We start from the raw sequence: 18,201 nt of genomic DNA, 5'->3' as shown, positions 1-18,201 counted from the left end.
CTCCGCAGAGTTCTCAGGCACAGGATTTACCCTGATACACTGAGAGCCTCTCTCCCCTACGTGGAAATGAGGATCTTATCTCCTGTCAGCTCTCAAGCTGCCCGTAACCTGTGGCCATGTCCTTCCATTCCTGGGGGACCTTCTGGACATACTCAGCTAATATCCAGTGGAGAGCAGGGTGGGAAGGGGTCACAGCCGGGTTTTTGAGTCACTAGGCTGCCACCGGGCTCTGCAAGCCCTGTCAGGGTGCAGGAGTCTTGACCCTCCATGTAGGGGACACAGTCACCCCTGGGGATACCCTGACACCTTGCCCCAGGCTGCTCAGGCATCATGACCTGGTGGGTGCCCTCTGCTGCAGCACCCACTGTCCAAGTGTTCCCAGCACCCCCAGCTCCTCTGGGCTCCTGTACACTCAACAGGACCCTGGACATCCCAGGCTCAGTGTCTGTCCCAAAAAGTGTTCTCTCTCCTCCATATCCTGGAGCCTGTGGAGTGGCATCAACCTGGGATGTTCCCATACTCCAAGGCGCTGCAAATCCATCCCATTGGGTGCTGTGCTGGCTGTGTCTGCTCAGCTCGAGGCTGAGTCACTGCTGGGCTTTGTCTGCCCAAGGTGGCTCTGCTGGATCCAATTAGTGCTGTGCTGGCCTCACCTGCTTGGGAAAGCAATCACTTAAAGCTTTAAATCACTTGGTGGGAGCAGCCTCACCTCAGGGCTTTGCTGAAGAGGGTTCTGTACTGGGGCTGGGCAGGGTGATTTCAACTCCCCTGGGACCAGGATGCTGTGGGAACACTGGCCAAAGTGGCTTTGACTGCCCTGGGAGCTGTGGGAATACTGGCCACAACCCTGCTGCGGGACTCTCTCAGCCCTTGAGGCTGGTGTGCTCCAGGCAATGGGACACCTTGGGTGCTGGCAAGGCTCTACCTCTAACCCCAATGCCTGCCACAGCAGTACTTCCCCCTCCTACTTTCCCCCTTCAGCCTCACTTCTGGGCCCCCATCCCATCCCATCCCATCCCATCCCATCCCATCCCATCCCATCCCATCCCATCCCATCCCATCCCATCCCATCCCATCCCAGGCACTTGCACTTGCTTCTCCTTCTGCCCCAAATGCCAGCAGAGCATGTGATGGGCACAGGAGAGGCAGCAGTGCTTGATGGTTATCTTCGTGTGTGCCTGAGGACGGCGCCACCCTTGTCATGGCTCTCCCTTGGGACAGGGCAGCTCCTGTCCCCACACACCTGTGACAGACACAGGTGCCATGAGACACAGGTGCCACCCAAACCTGCCTGGGGTGTCCATGTAACACCTCTCAGCTCGAGGAAGTCATCTGCTGCTCGAAGCAAACCCCCCCTTTTTTATGTGCTAAGATGCAAAATATTTAAATCCACATTTCTCTTTCGCATTTCTTTTCTTTCCCATACTGGATTCCTAGAAGACAGGGAATTTATGGTGTGAGTCTGCTCCAGCCGCAGAGAAAACCCAGCCAAGGTCAACACCACGAGACAGGCAGCTCCTGCCAAGGGGGGGAAAGAGAGATTGCTTAGTGCTTGGCGGAGGAGGAAATCAAACCAAAACCCTTCCAAAAAATCGAGATATAAAACACCCTCCACCCCAAAACCCTTTGGTGGAAAAAGACCAAAAGCTGTAAGGATGGTGCCTGCATTTTCCCTGCACGGCCCCAGCCTGGCCCTCTTTGCCTCATCCCAGCCTTGTCCCCTGGCACTGTGCAGGGAGGCCAGCGAGCAGGACCGCAGCCGGTGGCACGGGGGCATCCCTGTGGTGGCATGGGGACATCCCTGGCTGTGCCTGGCTCCAGCACTCACACAGAGCTCCAACACCAAGGCCAACCCTTGCCACCACGTTCCAGGAGAGCCCTTGTGCGCCAGGGCCTCTCCAAGCTGGCGATTTGGTTTAGCATCCCTGCCCAGCATCCTTCCCCACATCCCACTGGTGCCGGCTGCTGCTCCGCACCTGTGGGGACCGGATATTTCAGCTGCTGGCGACACGTGTGCCCCCAGCCCGGCCTGGCAGCCGTGGGGAATTCGAGCCATTCCATCCCATTAATGCCGTGCTTTGGGGTGTTCTCCAGCAAACGCCCTCTGAGCCCTCCCTGGGGTGCGTGTGGGACTTCCAGCACCCACACCAGGCCCAGCTGGAGTGAGCCACGCATGTGTCAGAGATGCTGCACTGTGGGATGGTTGCCAGGGCCCTGCCCATGCTGCCCCTGCTGCCTCTGCTCATGGCAGGGCAAGGAAAACAGGTAAAAGGGCATTGTCCATGGGATGGAAAACGGACAGTGCTCTGGAGATCGGGATGACACTCATGGAGCCTTGGCAAGGGCAGCCGCGCTGGTCTTTTCAAAGACGTAAAACAGCTCCAGAGGGGAAGGAACAGACTGTTCTCTGGTGGCAGACAGGATATCAAATGGGCTTTAGTGGGGGAAAGTCAGGTTAAACACAGGGAAAAGCAGTCGGAGCAAAGCAGCCGGAGCAGCTGTGTCAGTATGGAAGTGCCTGGGCCCAGGACTGGGGTGGGGTGGATGACAGAGCACCCATGAGACTCCTGCACCCTGTGCCATTCCTCTTGGATCCTGTGGGCATCCCTGGGCATTGGTGTGGGCACCAGCTCTGCTCCAGTCCCAGCCTAGCCCTTCTTCCCCCTGATCTCCTCTGCTGTGCCCACATTTTTTCCCCATCACCCGTTCCCCACCCCCTGGGAGCTGGGACAGGGTTTCTGTCCTGGCCAGGGAGCTGCAGGAGATTCTTTTGTCTGGAGGTAATGGGGTGTGGAATGGGGCAATGGAGAGGTCCCACAGCCAGACCAGCAGTGGCTGATCCCACAGTCAAAGGGTCACTGTGCTGGTGCGATGCACCGTTCCCAGCTTCCCTCCCTGCCTGCCTTTACCCCCTGCTCATGTTAAGGCCTGGATTTCCATCCCAGTGCCAGGCATGTCCTGTGCAGTGGCCCAAAGCCACTCTCCAGCTCATGGGAGCAAGTTGGGAAGGCTCAGCCTTGCCAAGGCCAGGCCAACCCCAGCTCAGTCCTGTGTGGTGTGTAGAAAATTTCTGTGGCTGCCACATTTGCTCTCTCTGGACCCTTGTCACTACCCAGGGTCTCAGCCAGAGGGTTTCCACAGCTTGTGGGCTCCTATGTGGCCCCAGCCCTTGGAGAAGGGGTGCCTTGTGCCTGTCCAGGACAGAGGGGGTGCAGAGCCCTGACAGGCAGCACGATCTGCTCTCCTTCTACATTGGAACTGCCTTGTGTTGCTCTCCAGGGCTTGTTTGGGGACAAGCCTGGGTTGACCCACTGGGCAGGGTTTCTACAACGTGCTCTGAAACACCAGCTCCATCAATTTATCAGAGGTATTTTGGGGAAGTCAGGGAACACTGTCCTTCCTGCTGCTGGGAAGGACAGAAGGAAGGACATGGAGCTGTTGGAGTGAGCCCAGAGGAGGCACCAAGTTGATCAGAGGGATGGAGCAGCTCCCCTGTGAGGAAAGACTGAGAGAATTGGGACTGTTCAGCCTGGAGAAGAGAAGGGTTCAGGGTGATCTTATTGTGGCCTTCCTGTTCCTGAAGGGAATTTACAGAAAAGATGGAGAGAGGCTATTTACAAGGGCCTGGAGTGAAAAGAAAAGAGGGAATGCATTCACATTGACAGAGGGCAGGGTTTAGATTAGATATTAGGAAAAATTCCTCCCCATGAGGATGGTGAGGCCTTGGCACAGGGTGCCCAGGGAATCTGTGGCTGCACCTGGATCCCTGGAAGTGTCCAAGGCCAGTTTGGACAGGGCTTGGAGCACCCTGGAATAGGGGAAGGTGTCCCTGCCAATGGCAGGGGTGGAATGAGATCAGTTTTAAGTTCCCTTACGACCTAAACCATTCCATGATTCTCCAGCTCTGCTGGGACATCACCATCATCCTTCTCCCTGCCCAAACCAGGGAACACACAGGAAGAGCCCCAGCTTTCCCAGACTCCTCATGTACAAGCTACACAGCAGGGCTGGAGGTGTCCTCTGGCCAATGGGGTTGCTGGGGACAGGGGGGACACTGCAGGGAACCCTCCAGTCCTGGGGCAGAACATCAAGAGCTGAGTAAACAGCTGAGTAAAGCCTCTGCCAGCTTCTGTCTGGCTCTGCTGCTCGTACATGTGCCCTGCACCCAGCTGGGGACAACCTGTGCCCAGGGGCTGGTGCCAGTTGACCCTTGCACCTTATCCAGGGGAAAAGGCATTTCCTGTGGGTATACTGCCCATCAGCTGCAATGACTCATGCTGCTGGTTTCCTCTCCCAGCCCTTTCTGCACCTCCTGGCCTCTCCTTCCCACTTCCACCCTTCCTTGGCAGGGAAGGGTGTGAAGTACCCAGTTTATCGCAGCCCTGCTCCCTAGGAATTGCAGGGGCAGGCACCTCCCTGCCCCACACCACCCACCCCACAGGGATGGGGCATTGGGCAGGCCATGGGGCTCATCTGGCCACAACCCTCCTGCTGCTTTCTGAGCACTCTGGGCATCCTGGGCACCCTAGGCATCCTGGGCATCCTGTAAACCCTGTGCATCCTTGGCATCCTGGACACTGTGAGCACCTTGGATACACTCAGCATCCTGGGCATCCTGGACACCCTGAGCCTGAGAACCTGCTTTAAACAATTGTTCTTTTGGGAGATCCTCAAACCTAGAGGCTTCCTTGGTCATCTCCTTAGGGAAACCGCTGTGGAACAGCCATGTGCCTGTAGAAGCCCCACAGCTGTGGGCTAGGATGAAAACTGATTTCCCCACCTGATATTTTGGGCACAAAAGGGGCAGATTTGGTGGCAAACACACACCACCCATCTGGCCAAACGTGCTCACTTGTCCTGGGAGTTGCTTGTCACAGGAGTGTCTCGTGGTGATTCTTCATTCCGCGCCCACTCCCTGCCTCAAGGAGAAGAAGGCAGAAAATTCCAGCAGTGAAATTCATGTGGTCTTGACACAATTCATTTAGGGAAGAAAGAAGAGGGTTGTGGTTAAAGGTTTGGTGGCTGAGACTTGGCTTCTGTCCCTGCCTCTGCCACGCTTCAGTCCTAGGGAGTCACACGGAACCCTCAGAAGTGCCATGGACCAAACTGCTCCCCACTGCTCGGAGTGGTGGCACCAGCACCATCCCAGCTGCTGGGCCACTTGGGGTGAAAGTCCTTGTGTCTGCCCTGGACTGAGGAAGCGCCCATTCCCTGTGTTTACTCTGTTGGACTTCAGGAGCTGACTGATGTCTCCCTGTTTGAGGCCCCCTCAGCTCGACTCCATTTAAGGGGCTTAGGAAGAATTGAACATTGCTGGAATTCTTCTCTTGCTAACTTTAAACATTCATTACTTTAAATGCTAATCCCCTGGGATTATTCCATTGGAGAGAGCAACGTAAAGCAACGGGGGAGAGAACAGAGTGTCTTCTTGCCCACTGCACACCACTCAACAGCTCTTTTGGGGAGGGAAGTGTGAAAATGCCAATGAAAGCTTCTCCAAACCTGGCGTGATTTTTACACCTCAATGTGGACTCTCAAACAAGCCAAGTCTGAAGTGTTTTGTTCCAGCTGGTTTTGAGTCGTACATGTCCAAAGTGTCTCCGTGGAGCAAGAGAGGGAAATGTGTATTTTTCCATGTGTGTGACTCAGAAATGACTGAACCCAGTCGATTCCAATTTCTTGAAAAATCTGCTTTTGGCTTGAACCCAAGAGTGGAAACTTTCAACCAAAAAAGAGTTGATTTGAGCTCTAAATAACATGAAAAAAGGCTTAGAAGGGAAACTGGATTTCAACCATCATTATGGCAATCACTTCTCATGGCCCTCTGACAGCAACAGCAGAGCAAGTAGTGAAAGTAATTCCCAAGGAAAATTCACTTGCATTCCTTGGGCAGATCGGGATTGGGCTGCAGATGCTTTGTACAGGCCGTTCACGAGCGGGAGAGGGACCAGCCCTTGGAACGGCCAAGGAACAGGAGTGCTCAGCTCCAAAGGGATGGAGGTCAGCCCTGGGCCTTGGCACGGGGCAAGGCTTTGGGACAGAGGTACAGTCCTGCCCACGGCAGACATCCCTTGCTCCCCTCCAACTTGTGTCTTCCCTGCAAAACGCTCTGTTTACTCAGGGAAGATTTATTTATTCCCTGAGAAGTGCCGGCATAATTTGAAGCCACAATTAATTAAAGACTGATGCAGTCTGCTTGCAAACAGGAAGCGAGGCAGAGAAAAAGACACAATCTCTCAAAAGCAGACATGTTGTGAATTAGCTCTAATCAGCCTAACAATGATGGATGCACTTCCCCAGTGGCTTTCATCTGTGAGCTGATTATGCTGATGGTTGTGAAGGCCCTATGCTGGATTAGGATGAGATGGACAAGCTGATAGCCTGGGTTTCTCCTGTCTTTCGAGGATGCTGGATCTCGGCATGGCGACGCTGTCCAACTTGGCCTTGGTCACACCAATAAATCAATGGCCGAGCTACAACCAGCAATGTGGCTCCCTGGCTCTGAAGAGAGGCCAGCAGATTTCCCTGAAAGGAGCAGACTGTTTATATTTGGTGAAAAAAGTTCTTTAATTGGGATGGAAGCCAGGACCATGTGTTGCAGGACATCGTAGTATGGCACGGAGCTACAGGCGGGGAGGGATCGCTGCCTCTGAGCAGAGCCAGCTCCAAGGAGAGACCAGGTGGCTTTGGGCTTTGTCCAGGCTAGTTGCGAACATCTCCAAAGAGGATTTTCACCCTTGCTGTGCAAATCTTTCTTTTTCTTCACCTCATGCTGGATTTTCTCTCATCACAACTTGTGCTGGCAGCCACTGGATCCTTCTCACACCCCTGAGAAGAGTTTGGCTCTGTTTTTGTAACTCATTAGGCAGCTGAAAACAGCAATTAGAGAGTCACTTACTGATGAATCCCTAACTGTCCCCTATGCACCATGTGCTCCAGTCCCTTCCCATCCTGGCAAGAACAGAACTCACCCTAACACGTCACTTTTTTACGGCCATCCCAACCCAAATCCCATTAAGAGTAGATCTGAGCACGAGACAAATTTGTGAGGGTAAAGATGGCTGTGGCTGGAGTCACCCCCAGGTTCCTGCTCACAGCATGGTCAACCAAGAACCCAGCTCAATGGGACGAGGGCCTGGGCAGTGCTGGGGTTAGGAGAGGACAGGGCCCATGAAGAAACATGACTGGGGCCAAACCGTGGAGAGAGGTGTGTGCTGTAACAGAAGCCCATGGAGCTCTCTCAGGACACCTGGTAGTGTGAGATGACACAAGGGATGAGTGAGGGCACGGAATGACCCCTGGGATGGGGAATGCTGTGCAGAAAATCAGTCTGTCAGTGGGGATATTCCAGAATCATGCTCAGAGGAAAAGACTTTGAGGGTTGATGTGCTGAGGTTTGACTGACTTTGGCTGCAGGCTCTGCTTTGGGAGGAGAAGTGTCTCCATGACTAGAGACACTAGGTGGAGAGAAATGGGCACCTCCAGAGCACTGCGGCTGCCTCCAGACTGGGATCTGCAGCTTGGAAAAAGGAGGCTGTGGACAGAAGTTCCTGATGATGCTCAAGTCCGCTTGGAGCCTGCTGGAGTTGCTGAAGACATCATGGAGGAAAAGTGGTGGGTGGGATGAGGTCTGTCCCCCTCCCCCTGGGAACTGGGACAGGGAGACCCCATGGAGGGATGTCCTGGCTGAGCTGGGCTCAAGGGGCCCAGCAGAGCCCCAGGGGGCTTTTCCCATTGCTTGTGCCCAAGTCCTTTTTAGGCCCCAGAGTGAGCAGTCTGCACATGTCCCTTAATCACAACTGCCCATAAATCTTGCTGTCACTGAGGGAAGCTTTTACTTCCAGATATAGATTGGAGAGCAAATGCTACTGGCTATTCTGGGATGTGGCAGCTGATAGATGGCTCTAGGATTTACTATTTTAGACTTGGACTTTGCCGTCGGGGGAACACGATGGAGAAACCAGTTGTGGAATGTGCACATTGGCCACGTAGGATTCATCTAAAACAGACTGAAGAATAACCCCCTCCAGATCAGCAGTGCAGGTGGAGGATTCCTCTTTCCTGCATTGGGAGATTTTTAGGGATTCAAGTCAACTGAGATGAAGAGCCCAGAGGCTGAAGGTGCTGGAGGATGGCAGGATTTTCAAGGCAAAGGTACAAAACTTGGTGGTACTTCTCACAACAGTGGTTTGCCTATTAAAATCACAGTGAGAATGAGCAAAGCTTAGAGAGACCAGGTAAATCGTCAGGGAAAAGTGGGTCTGAGGAGCTGGAAGTGCCCAGTGGAAATGAGAACTGCCAGAAGTCAAGCTGAGCTGGACCTTGGGAAGGTGCAAATAGTGACAGACTCTATGGCTGGGTCAATAAAGGGAAGGGGTCAATGTGAGTGGAGAAGAGGGGAGATTAAAGGTGATCTTGGGATGGGCCCACCCTAAATACATCACTTTTTTGTGACATTAACTCAGTCATCACAGGGTGGCTCATGGCAATGTCCCCAGGAAGCCAAAGCCAGTGGTGGTTCCAGCCCACCTACTCCAATCCTAGAGGAACTGGCTCCAGTTCAGCACGGCCACCATGGCAGTAAGTCAGCATGGACTGGGGAGGGCCAGCAGGGATGGGACTCCTCAGCCACCACCAGCACTGGGACAGGTCTCTTTGGAGCCCTGGGAGACTCCTGTGCCTGGCTCAGGGGACTGGAGGAGCTCTCTGCAGAGCTGGGACATGCTCCTGGAAGAGGCACAGAAGGATTCAGGGTAGATGAGAACACCTCTGGTGCCTGAGGACCAAGAGCAGGTAAGGGCTGGAACAAACTTTCCAGGAATGAAATGTGGGAATAGGCAGGACCATAACATGGAGTGTGCTTGGTCTGTGGACATCATGTGGATACTGAATCCATAGATTTTATTAGTGCAGGTTTTCTGTCTGGGGCTCATGAAGCACATGGGAAACACTGACCTTGGAAAGGCCATCCTGAAGGACCCAGCTGAGTAATGAATTTCAGCTGTTAAGGCAATAAATGGGAAGACTTGGACATCTTTGGGAAATCCAGGCCTCACCAGAGTGAGCATTTTGTAGATGTTGGGAGGACAAGTTCTGTTCTCAGTGGGCAGAAGGGAGATGAATTCTTGCTCTGGTTGTAAATAAAGTGCAACCTCCTCCTTGCTCCTTGGACCAGCTGAACTTTGTCCCTTGCCCTGAGCTCTGGCCCTTCCAGCACCACAGAAGGGATTTCCAGCTCACCAAGACTTTCACTGCTGTCCCACCACAGACTCAGCCCAGCTTGCCCCAGAGCCCAGGCCTGGTCCCGTGTGGCCCCCGTGCACACGCACATTGCCTCCAAGGAATGTGCTTTCTTGGGTGGAAACTGTGTCATCGGAGAAATATTTCATATTTTCATTTGTTCGCATTCCCCAAATGAAAAATGAATCGCGAAGTCTCATAAATAAGGGGCCGAGTTTCTCATTTACATATTTCTGTGGTTCTTGGAGCAGGGGTGGCCGTGGCCCTGCCAACCATGTCCTAAGCCTTCCCCTCGTGCACCTTGGCTCCCACTGGCAGCTGCCTGCGCTCCCTGGAATGGGAGAGCTCGGACCAGCTCCGCGTCGCTGAGGTCATTCTGCCTCCTGCCAACATCCCGTGCAGCTGCTGGCATGAGCGGGGCAGAGAAAGCTTGGAGCCTCGGAGAAATCCCATCCCCAGGCAGGGTTTTGGGATGCAAAGAGGGGTTTGCATAGGAAGAATGGGGGAAAGAAGGGGGAAAACCCCATGGCATGGTCCCAGCTTGGCTCTGGGGACAGGGCTGGGGTGGTGGTACCTGGTGAGTGGAGAAGGGGTGGCTGGAGAAACATGAGGGATGGAGCAACTGGGATAGCAGAGGGCAGGGACTGCAGGGGAGGAGGAGGTCATAGAAGGGGAACAGGCAGCAGGTGAACAAGCACAGGCTGATGTGGCCCTGCCTGAACGCTGCAAACACGGGGCTGTCCCATGCTCCCTCCTCAGGCACCGGCCACTGCTCTGCCCTTTCTTGCCACAGTCCAGCTGTACTGTAGCTCCATCTCCTCTCCTCTCCTCTCCTCTCCTCTCCTCTCCTCTCCTCTCCTCTCCTCTCCTCTCCTCTCCTCTCCTCTCCTCTCCTCTCCTCTCCTCTCCTCTCCTCTCCTCTCCTCTCCTCTCCTCTCCTCTCCTCTCCTCTCCTCTCCTCTCCTCTCGCTCCATGGCCATTTGGAACTTTGCCTTGTCCATCCTCTCCCTGTCCCTGTGGGAACTCTGCACCACCATGCTCGAATGTGGCCCCACGTCCAAGCGCCTCCTCTGACCTTCAGCACCTGGCACAGGCAGCTTGGAGAGAGGAGCAGAAACTCTGGGCATCCCTGTGGATTCCCCCAAAATGTTTGTGGCAAGCTGTGTTGAGTCTTCTGTCTGGAGCAGGTGCTTTCCTCACAGCTCCTCCAAAGAGGCCTCCAAGGGGCTCCGGTGGGTGCAGGGCAGCAGGGTGCCCTGGATGCACCAGGAAACCATCCCAGGGTGTTTTCCTGGACTGGGAGGGGCATCTCCCCTTTGAAATGCTGCTGACCTCCAGCCATGCACACCAGCAGCCTGACCTCCTGGTGCACTCCTGGGTTTGCATATGGGGCTTGGCAGCTGGAGATGCACCACAGGCACCAGCTGTGGCCACAGCTATCCATGCACAAACTCCAGGCCAGGGTTGGAGTTTCAGGTGGGCCATTCCCTCCTGGTACTGCAGGGGAAGTCCAGTTGGTGTCACCCAAGGGTTAATGGCAATAAACCGTGCTGCTAAAGGGATCTTCTGGTTTCAATTTAACTTAGCATTTGCGTGTGGATAACACTCAAGGATGTTCATACTCACTTAATAACCTTCCCACTCAGGCACCACAGAGATGAGCGGTGCCAGAGCCTGGGGAGGAAGGGCAATGTTTAACACCTGTCCCCCTGAAAGGTGACCCCACTTTCCCAGGCCTCAGGAGCAAAGAGAGCTGGACATCTGTCTGTGAAGCCATAGCGATGTCCAAGGAGGAGACAAGAGCTCAGCAGAACCCCCGTGCTCTGGAGAGACCTGTCCATGAGCTCTCCATCAAGCTCTTCCAAGAGTGGACCAAGAGCAAGGGAAATGGCGTGGCCAGAGTCTCCCTGTCCTCCTGCAGAGCTCCATCCATGACAGGATGCCCCAAGCTCTGGCAATCCCATGTGTGAGACATGGATTATGCTCCCCAATGCGCTGAGAGAGGAGCAAGTGGACCCTGCTTAATCCAGGGATGCCCAACACCAACATTGCTTGTGCCATCCACCTGGCCCAGGCACATACCCAGCCTGGGGCCTTGTCTTGGCTTTCACCTGCTCCTCTCTCTTGTGGGGATTCAGTCATGCAGAAAAATGAACTTGGAGTAGGAGCGTGTCCTGCAAAGTTGTCTAAACATAGCCCAAGGAAAGAGGAATGCAGGGCAAGGCCTGGGCACAGCAAAAATAGCCCAGGGCCTGCTGCTCACAGCTCAGCATCCTTTGGGACAGCCAGGTCCCAGGCATCTGGGCAGGCACAAGCAGCCAGGGCTGTCCAGGAGCCAGAGAGCATGCCAGGCTGGCAGGAACACAGTGTGCAGTTCTCCCCAAGCCTCCTCAGCTGTGCTGGGGCTTGGGACACCTGTGGCCCTGGAGATCCTGAAACCCATGTCAGAAGGGTCTGTAAGAACACCAGGAACGTGCTGGGGCTCTGGTTCTTCCTCATTCCCTGCCCATTGCTTGTTCCTGACCCTGTCCCTGGAGGAGAGCAGGGCTGAGGTCCCCTTTCCCAGAGCCTCCCCAGCAGACGGGGGAACATATGGGGGACATTCTTCCAGACACTGGTGGTGATCCTGGTGCTACAGGAAAGGGAAATCACGGTGCTATGGATGTGCAGGAGAGATAATTGTTGGGAGCCCCACACACAACAAGGAGGATTTGCTCCACCAGAGGAGAGTGTCCTGGCCTTCCTGAAGTGCCCCAGGGTACAGCTCCTCCCCTCTATCCATCTTACAATGGGCCTAGGACCTGCTCTGAGCCATGGACACAGTCCAATAGACATGATCCATAGGTGACTGGCTCCAGGTGTCCCTGCTCGAGCAGAGGGTTGGAGATGACCTGCAGAGTCCTGGGTAACCTCAGCCAGTCTGTGATTCAGTGACTTTCCCTCTCTTCAGACACTGAACATCCTCTTCTCAGAGCCATCTCCCTGCTCCAATCCCAGTTTCCTGGAGCACTGACCAGCAGGATGTTCCTATCTCCCCATTCTTCTGTGCTTGGTCAGAGCACACAGAGGACACATGGCCAGTGGTGGACCTTCCCCAAAGTCTGTTCAGCTTGGCTGGCACACACATTTCCTTGAGGAGCATCTGGAGGGATTTCCCCCTCACTTTAGACACCTGTGCAGATGGTCAGCAGGTCCCATTCCCAGTGACCTCCTCAGGCTGCATGGTCCCACCACACTGGTGATTCTCCATAACCCTGAACTCCTGGAAACAGCCCCGCAGGTTTGCAGGATGCTGCAGGCTCTGGTTCTGCAGCTCCACAGCTCTCTGCTCACCCGATTTGCTCTGTGGCTCCATGCCCAGGCCTGCACTCCATCTCAATATTCAAATGTGAGGTTGATGGCAGCCTGGATGTGCCTCGGGCCAGAAGGGACCTGATCAGATTAGGTGGTCCTCAGCAGAGCAGACAGGGTCCTCACCTCCCCGTCTGAGACTCTTTAAAGAAAGCAGAAAAGAGGAAAAGGGAGTTTTTAACATGAAACATCTGGTGAGTTGTTCTGCCCTGCACACCAGGATGAGAGGGAAACATATCTCCAGGCAGAAATGAGGGAAGAGGAGCTCTCTGGATTTTTAAAGTGATGGGCACGAGCCACTGGACCAGCTGTCCCTGTGTGCTCACTGTCCTGTACCCGTGTCCCCCAGAATGTGCCCAAAGCCATTCTTGGGACATGTCCTGTGAGCTCAGGGAGGGGACAGGAGCTGTGCTGTCCACAGCCACCTGGAAATGCCTGAAGACATCTGAAGACCAAACCAGGGACAGACCTGCTGGCCACTATCACGAGCTGGCACCAGGCAAGGTCCCAAGTTTCCTGTGGAAGATGGAAACTCAGCACCCGGGGAGAGAAGGAGCCAGGAGAGTTAAGTAGGGACAGGCTGTAGGAGACTGTTAGAGAACAAAGCGTGCCTGAGAGAGAGCGCTGTGAAATACTTGTGAGTCTCTCAAGGAAGCTGGCAGCAGAGCAAGTTCAGATGGACTCAAACATCGTTCCCACCTGGTCTGAGAGTGGGCCAGGGAGTGCAGCAGGCGGGGCCACGCTGGGCCCGGAGCCTGCAGTGACCCAGACTAATGCTCCCTTTTATCGCCCGGCTTTAAACACGCTTTTATGATGTGCGAGCAGAGGGCAGATGGTTCTCTAATTAACTCGAGAGTGCTGAGTTGTGAAGTGTTGCAAGGAAAGGCAGCTCCAGCAGGGATGGCAAGGCGAGTCAGCAGAGCAGCCCGTGCCTCTGCCAGGCAGCGCCGGTGCTGCCCAGAGGCAGATGCCTCCTCCCAAGGGCACTGCCTGCTCCCAGCACCCCAGCTCCGGAGGGGCTCGGCTGGCCGTTCCCTGGGAGAATATTTACCCTCACAAATGCCACCTGAAAACCTGTGTCTAGTGAAAGTGATGCTGATCCAGAGGATGTTCTTATGCAGAACCCCCAAGGGAGCTCATACTGTCACTTCTTCTTCTTTAGTCTCATCTTGCTCTTTGTGTGTTTAACTACTTTTCACATCCCCCTGGATTACGACATGACAGCAGTGGCCCTGCAGCCCCTGCTGTGAGTGTCTCATCCAGCTGCACCTGTGGAGACCTTCCTGAAGCCACCACACAACTCCCCATCCTCTCACCTGATCAGGCTGGAGTTCCTCAGATCCAACACTGGAGTACCTCAGGGACTGGGAATCACCTTCCCATAGCAATTCCAATGGACCTAAAAGCCTGATGCTTATTAGCTTTACCTCAACCCAGTATCTCTGTGATTTCTATCCCTGAAAACAGAACTAAATTCCTAATAATTTGGATTCAAAGTGAAAAAGTGAAACGGGCCTGTTTCAGCCTGAAATATAATCGCTGGGTTTTGCTTTATGTGCTCAGCCCTGAAATGCAATCCAGTTCCACGCTGAAACAAAAAAAATCTCACAAATTTTCCTTTGAAATGGTGAAATATTTCATCAATGATCTATTTGTCTGCAGCCTCTTCAGCGAGCAGCTCACCTGGCCTGAGGCAACATTCTGCAGTCAAGGATTAGTCTACTTAATTAAATTGAAACATTATCCGTGTGCTAGTTACAAATGACGTCGTAACTGGCCGAGTAGAGCCAAAGCATCACCGTGGGCAACGGGATCCTGGGGGGCAGCGCAGAGGTGAACCTGAAAGCTTTCAAACCTTCCATCCCTGCCCATCTTTGAAGGTTTTGGCACATGGCTGACGCCAGGGCACACACGTCATGAAGAGCAGCAGCTTCAAATACAGGCAGGCAGGAGCCATGAGGCAGAAGGAATCGCCCCGTCCAGCCTCTGTTCCAGCAAATAAAAGAGAGGAGGACAGGGAAGCCTCTGTTATCTCAGCAGGAATAAGGGACTTGAGAGATGGAGATGACATCCCTCGAGGCAACAGGTGAAACTCGACGGCTGGGAGGAAAATTTAGCAATGGTTGTGCAAGAGGGACAGTTTGGAGGGAACGGGTTGTTTGTGTCTGACAGCGCAGGATTTCTGACACTAGGGAAAAGCCCCAAATTCCAGCGGCTGCCGAGGGATGCTGGCAAAGAACAGAACCAGAAACACCCCCAAACCTGGTGGAAGAAAAGTGAGGCGCATCCGGCAGCAATTTCCAAATTCCCTCTGCCCTTCCATGAGGCTTCTCCCTGGCACTGCCCAGCACCGACCCCAGGCTCCCGTCACCCCTTCCCCGAGGTGCCTGAGCTGCCGGCTCAGCTCCTGTCCTCAGCTGACTCCTCTTGGCCGGCGTGCCGGGAGGAAACAGCGTGCGCTGGGGCCGGGCCAGCGCTGCGCTTGTGCCGGAGCCGCTGCCAGACTGCGCAGCGAGCGGCTGAGCCCCGCGGGCTGAGCCCCGCGGCTGCTCCCAGCCCAGACACGCCGCTGGGAACCGGGACGCCGAGACCTGCCAGCGCCGGGCAGCGGCTCCCAGGGCTGCTCGGGAGAGGAGCCAAGCCCCAGCAGACGGACGAAGTCACGGCTTCCCCTGCGAAGCTGAGACCTGGAGTGGGGCTTGGTGGAGGGAGAGAAGGAATTCAGTGAAACAACCCCAAAAAGGCTGCCCATCACTCCAAACCGAGGGACTTCTCTGCTCCACCAGTGTTTCTCTCCTCAAGCTGCAGGAGGATGTAGCAACACACGGCTCTGGATCATCCCTTATGCACCCCTGGGAGAGAGACGGGGGCAGATCCTCGTGATCCTTGCCGGCTATGCCAGGCATCCCTGGGGTCTGGAGGTGTAGGGGGTTGTAGGCTCCTGGTGACCTGGCTCTCCTTCCCACCCTGGCTCTCAGAGGGTAGCACAGGCTGGAACACTTCGGGGAGGATGTTCCCAGCACAGGCACTGCTGAAGAGCAGGACCATGCTGGCCAGAGACCCCACGGTGATGGGGAGAGGCAGCCAGGGCTGGGCAGAGCCCGTCTGAGGGAGGATCTGGTTCTGCTGCTGCTCAGGGAGGAAGACTGAAGAACAGCACTGACTGAGAAGAATGAACCAGAGATGGCCAGGAATGCACTGGCAGAATCCTGCAGGAAAGCAGCTCTGGAGGAGCACCAGGAGGTATGAGAGAATCCTGGCTGGTGCTGGGATGAAAGCAGAACCTCCCTACCTCCTCTGCTCTGTCACAGCTGCCGTTCCTGATGTCAGCCCATGAAGGGACTTTCAGGCCACTGTCACCTCTGCTTGGTGTCACCAGCCCTTGTTCAGCCCCTGACCCCTCTGCTGTCTCTGGCACTAGGTCTCAGGTCTTCTCTTTTTCTCTTTTCCCAGCTTTGAGAACTGGTCCCTTCCATCTCACAGGGTGTTTGATGCCTTCTCCTCACTCTCCCATCTTGGACCAGATCCAGATCCCTTAACTGGTGGGCACCTATCCCTTTCTGGTCCCCCTTTTTCCATCTTTCCCTCAATTTTGACACTTGGTTTCCCCGTCCTTGGCCACTCAATCTCTCCTGCGTCCATGACCCCATTGCTGCAGGTCAGCTCTGTGGCTCCAAGTCACGTTCCAGCTCTCCTTGCCTTGGTCCAGCCATCTCCTCACCCCACTCCCTGGTCCCTTCTGCTTGTCCTCCTGTCCCCACACCCACGTTGCCGTGGAGACCCCCCAGCTTGGCAATCCCCCGGACCCACAACCTCCTGCATCACTTCCCCAGGTTCCTCTCCATGTTATTTCATTGAAGCCATTAAATCCCACAGTCACATTTCCAGTTGCCAGGACAGAGGCAGACCAGCTGAGGACAGAGACCCTCCACAGCAGCAGGTGCTTTCCCAAGAGAGAAAATAATGGAAAAACTGCAAGGACCTCGGCAGCGCTGGGAAGGTGGCAGAGGGACCTGCCACCAGCCTGCACAGACGTACCCAGCTGCAGCACTGGGCAAAGCACTTTTTTATTTTTTTGCAGGATTTCTGTCATTTCCCAGCAAAGACACCACCGTCTTCCAGATCTCAGGATTGCAGGGCTTTTAATCACACACGTTGTGTCTCTTTGGGAGTCAGACAAGGAGGCTGGAGGTGGCTGCTGAGCCAGATCCCCACCTTGACAAGTGTTTTGGCATAGGGAACTCATCTCAAGATCACCCCATGGCTGAGCTGCTCCCTTCCAGCCTCCAGGTCACCTCAAAGCAGGACAGGCCAGTGTCCCCCAGCCTGTGTGGGGATTTACAGTTCCCTGCAAGGGACCTTTGGGGAAAGAATATCCTGTGTGGATCCGCAGCGTTGTTGCAATCAGCATATGCATCACTCACCTCGCAGGTTCTCTAATCCCCATCTCCCAGAGTCCTGTGCCTGAGGGAGGCTCGTATTTCACATCCCTGAAAGGCAAATTCTGAGCCCTTCTGGATGCACAGAAAAGCCAGAGGCATAAACCCTATGGCTTGAAAAACAGAATACAAAAAACTGTACCCAGTGTGGGTTTTATTTGTTTGTGGGTGTTTTTTTGTTTTTTGTTTTTTTTTTTTAATAATTCTTAAATTGAGGCTCTGCTCTTGATTTTTGGTCTCTGAGTCATGGTTGGAATTATCAGGGCTCTGTGAGCCATCGACTGGCATTTGCAGGGTGCACTGGGAGGGGAGGGGAGGGGAGGGGGCAGCCCAGCCCTGCCTGCTCTGTGTTTCCCCCCAGCAGCACAAGGATCTGGCTGTGAGATAATAAAGCTCCACCGCCTTTTCCTCAGGGCCCCTCTGTGCTGCAGACACAAACTGGAGCACAGGCAGTGTCTAAAGTTCATGTTCTGGCTGAGTGTAACCAGTTACATCTCTGTGCTCGGTTGCCCACGATTTGCTTCAGTTTTCCCCTTCTGGGTTGAGATTTTCCAGCCCCGCTCCCTGCACAAAGGAGGTTTGAGAGTCTCTTTGAACATACTTTGGCCATCGCAGAGCACACAGGCAGTGGAAAGCCATATCTCCATGATAAACATACCCTGCTTTTTTTTCCCCCCTTCTTTTGAGAATACAAAACAATTTTCCAATTTTTAAGCGGATCTGCTGCCGAAACTGCTGGGGGTCAGAACTGACATCTGGCGGGGAAGAGGTGCTGACCGTTCCAGTAAACACTGAGTCTCCCTTGCTGAAAGCTACAGCCACTCAGGCACAGCACGTTTTGCAGTGATGGTACCTTTTAATCAACACTTGGAAAGCTCCAGACAGTGGGAGCAGGATGAAAACAATCACTCGAAAGCTCTGAGGGCAGGTCAGAGCTGCGGATGGAGGCAGGCAGAGGTTTCACACCCAGGCGGGGAGCGGCGGCCTGGAGTTACCTACGTTAGCAGATGTTCAGCTGTCCTTGAGAAGGACAATGTGAATGAGATGGAAGGAGCCAGGACCACTAAATCCCTCCTTGGCCAGCGTCGGATCAGAGCTGTTCAATGATACATCACTGATGGCTTCCCAGAACTGCAGAAATACCAGAGACAATTCGATATAAATCATAGA

The sequence above is a fragment of the Hirundo rustica genome, chromosome 19, assembly GCF_015227805.2.
Source record: "Hirundo rustica isolate bHirRus1 chromosome 19, bHirRus1.pri.v3, whole genome shotgun sequence".
Classification (NCBI taxonomy): Eukaryota; Metazoa; Chordata; class Aves; order Passeriformes; family Hirundinidae; genus Hirundo; species Hirundo rustica.
Note: the sequence above shows the minus strand (reverse complement) of the source record.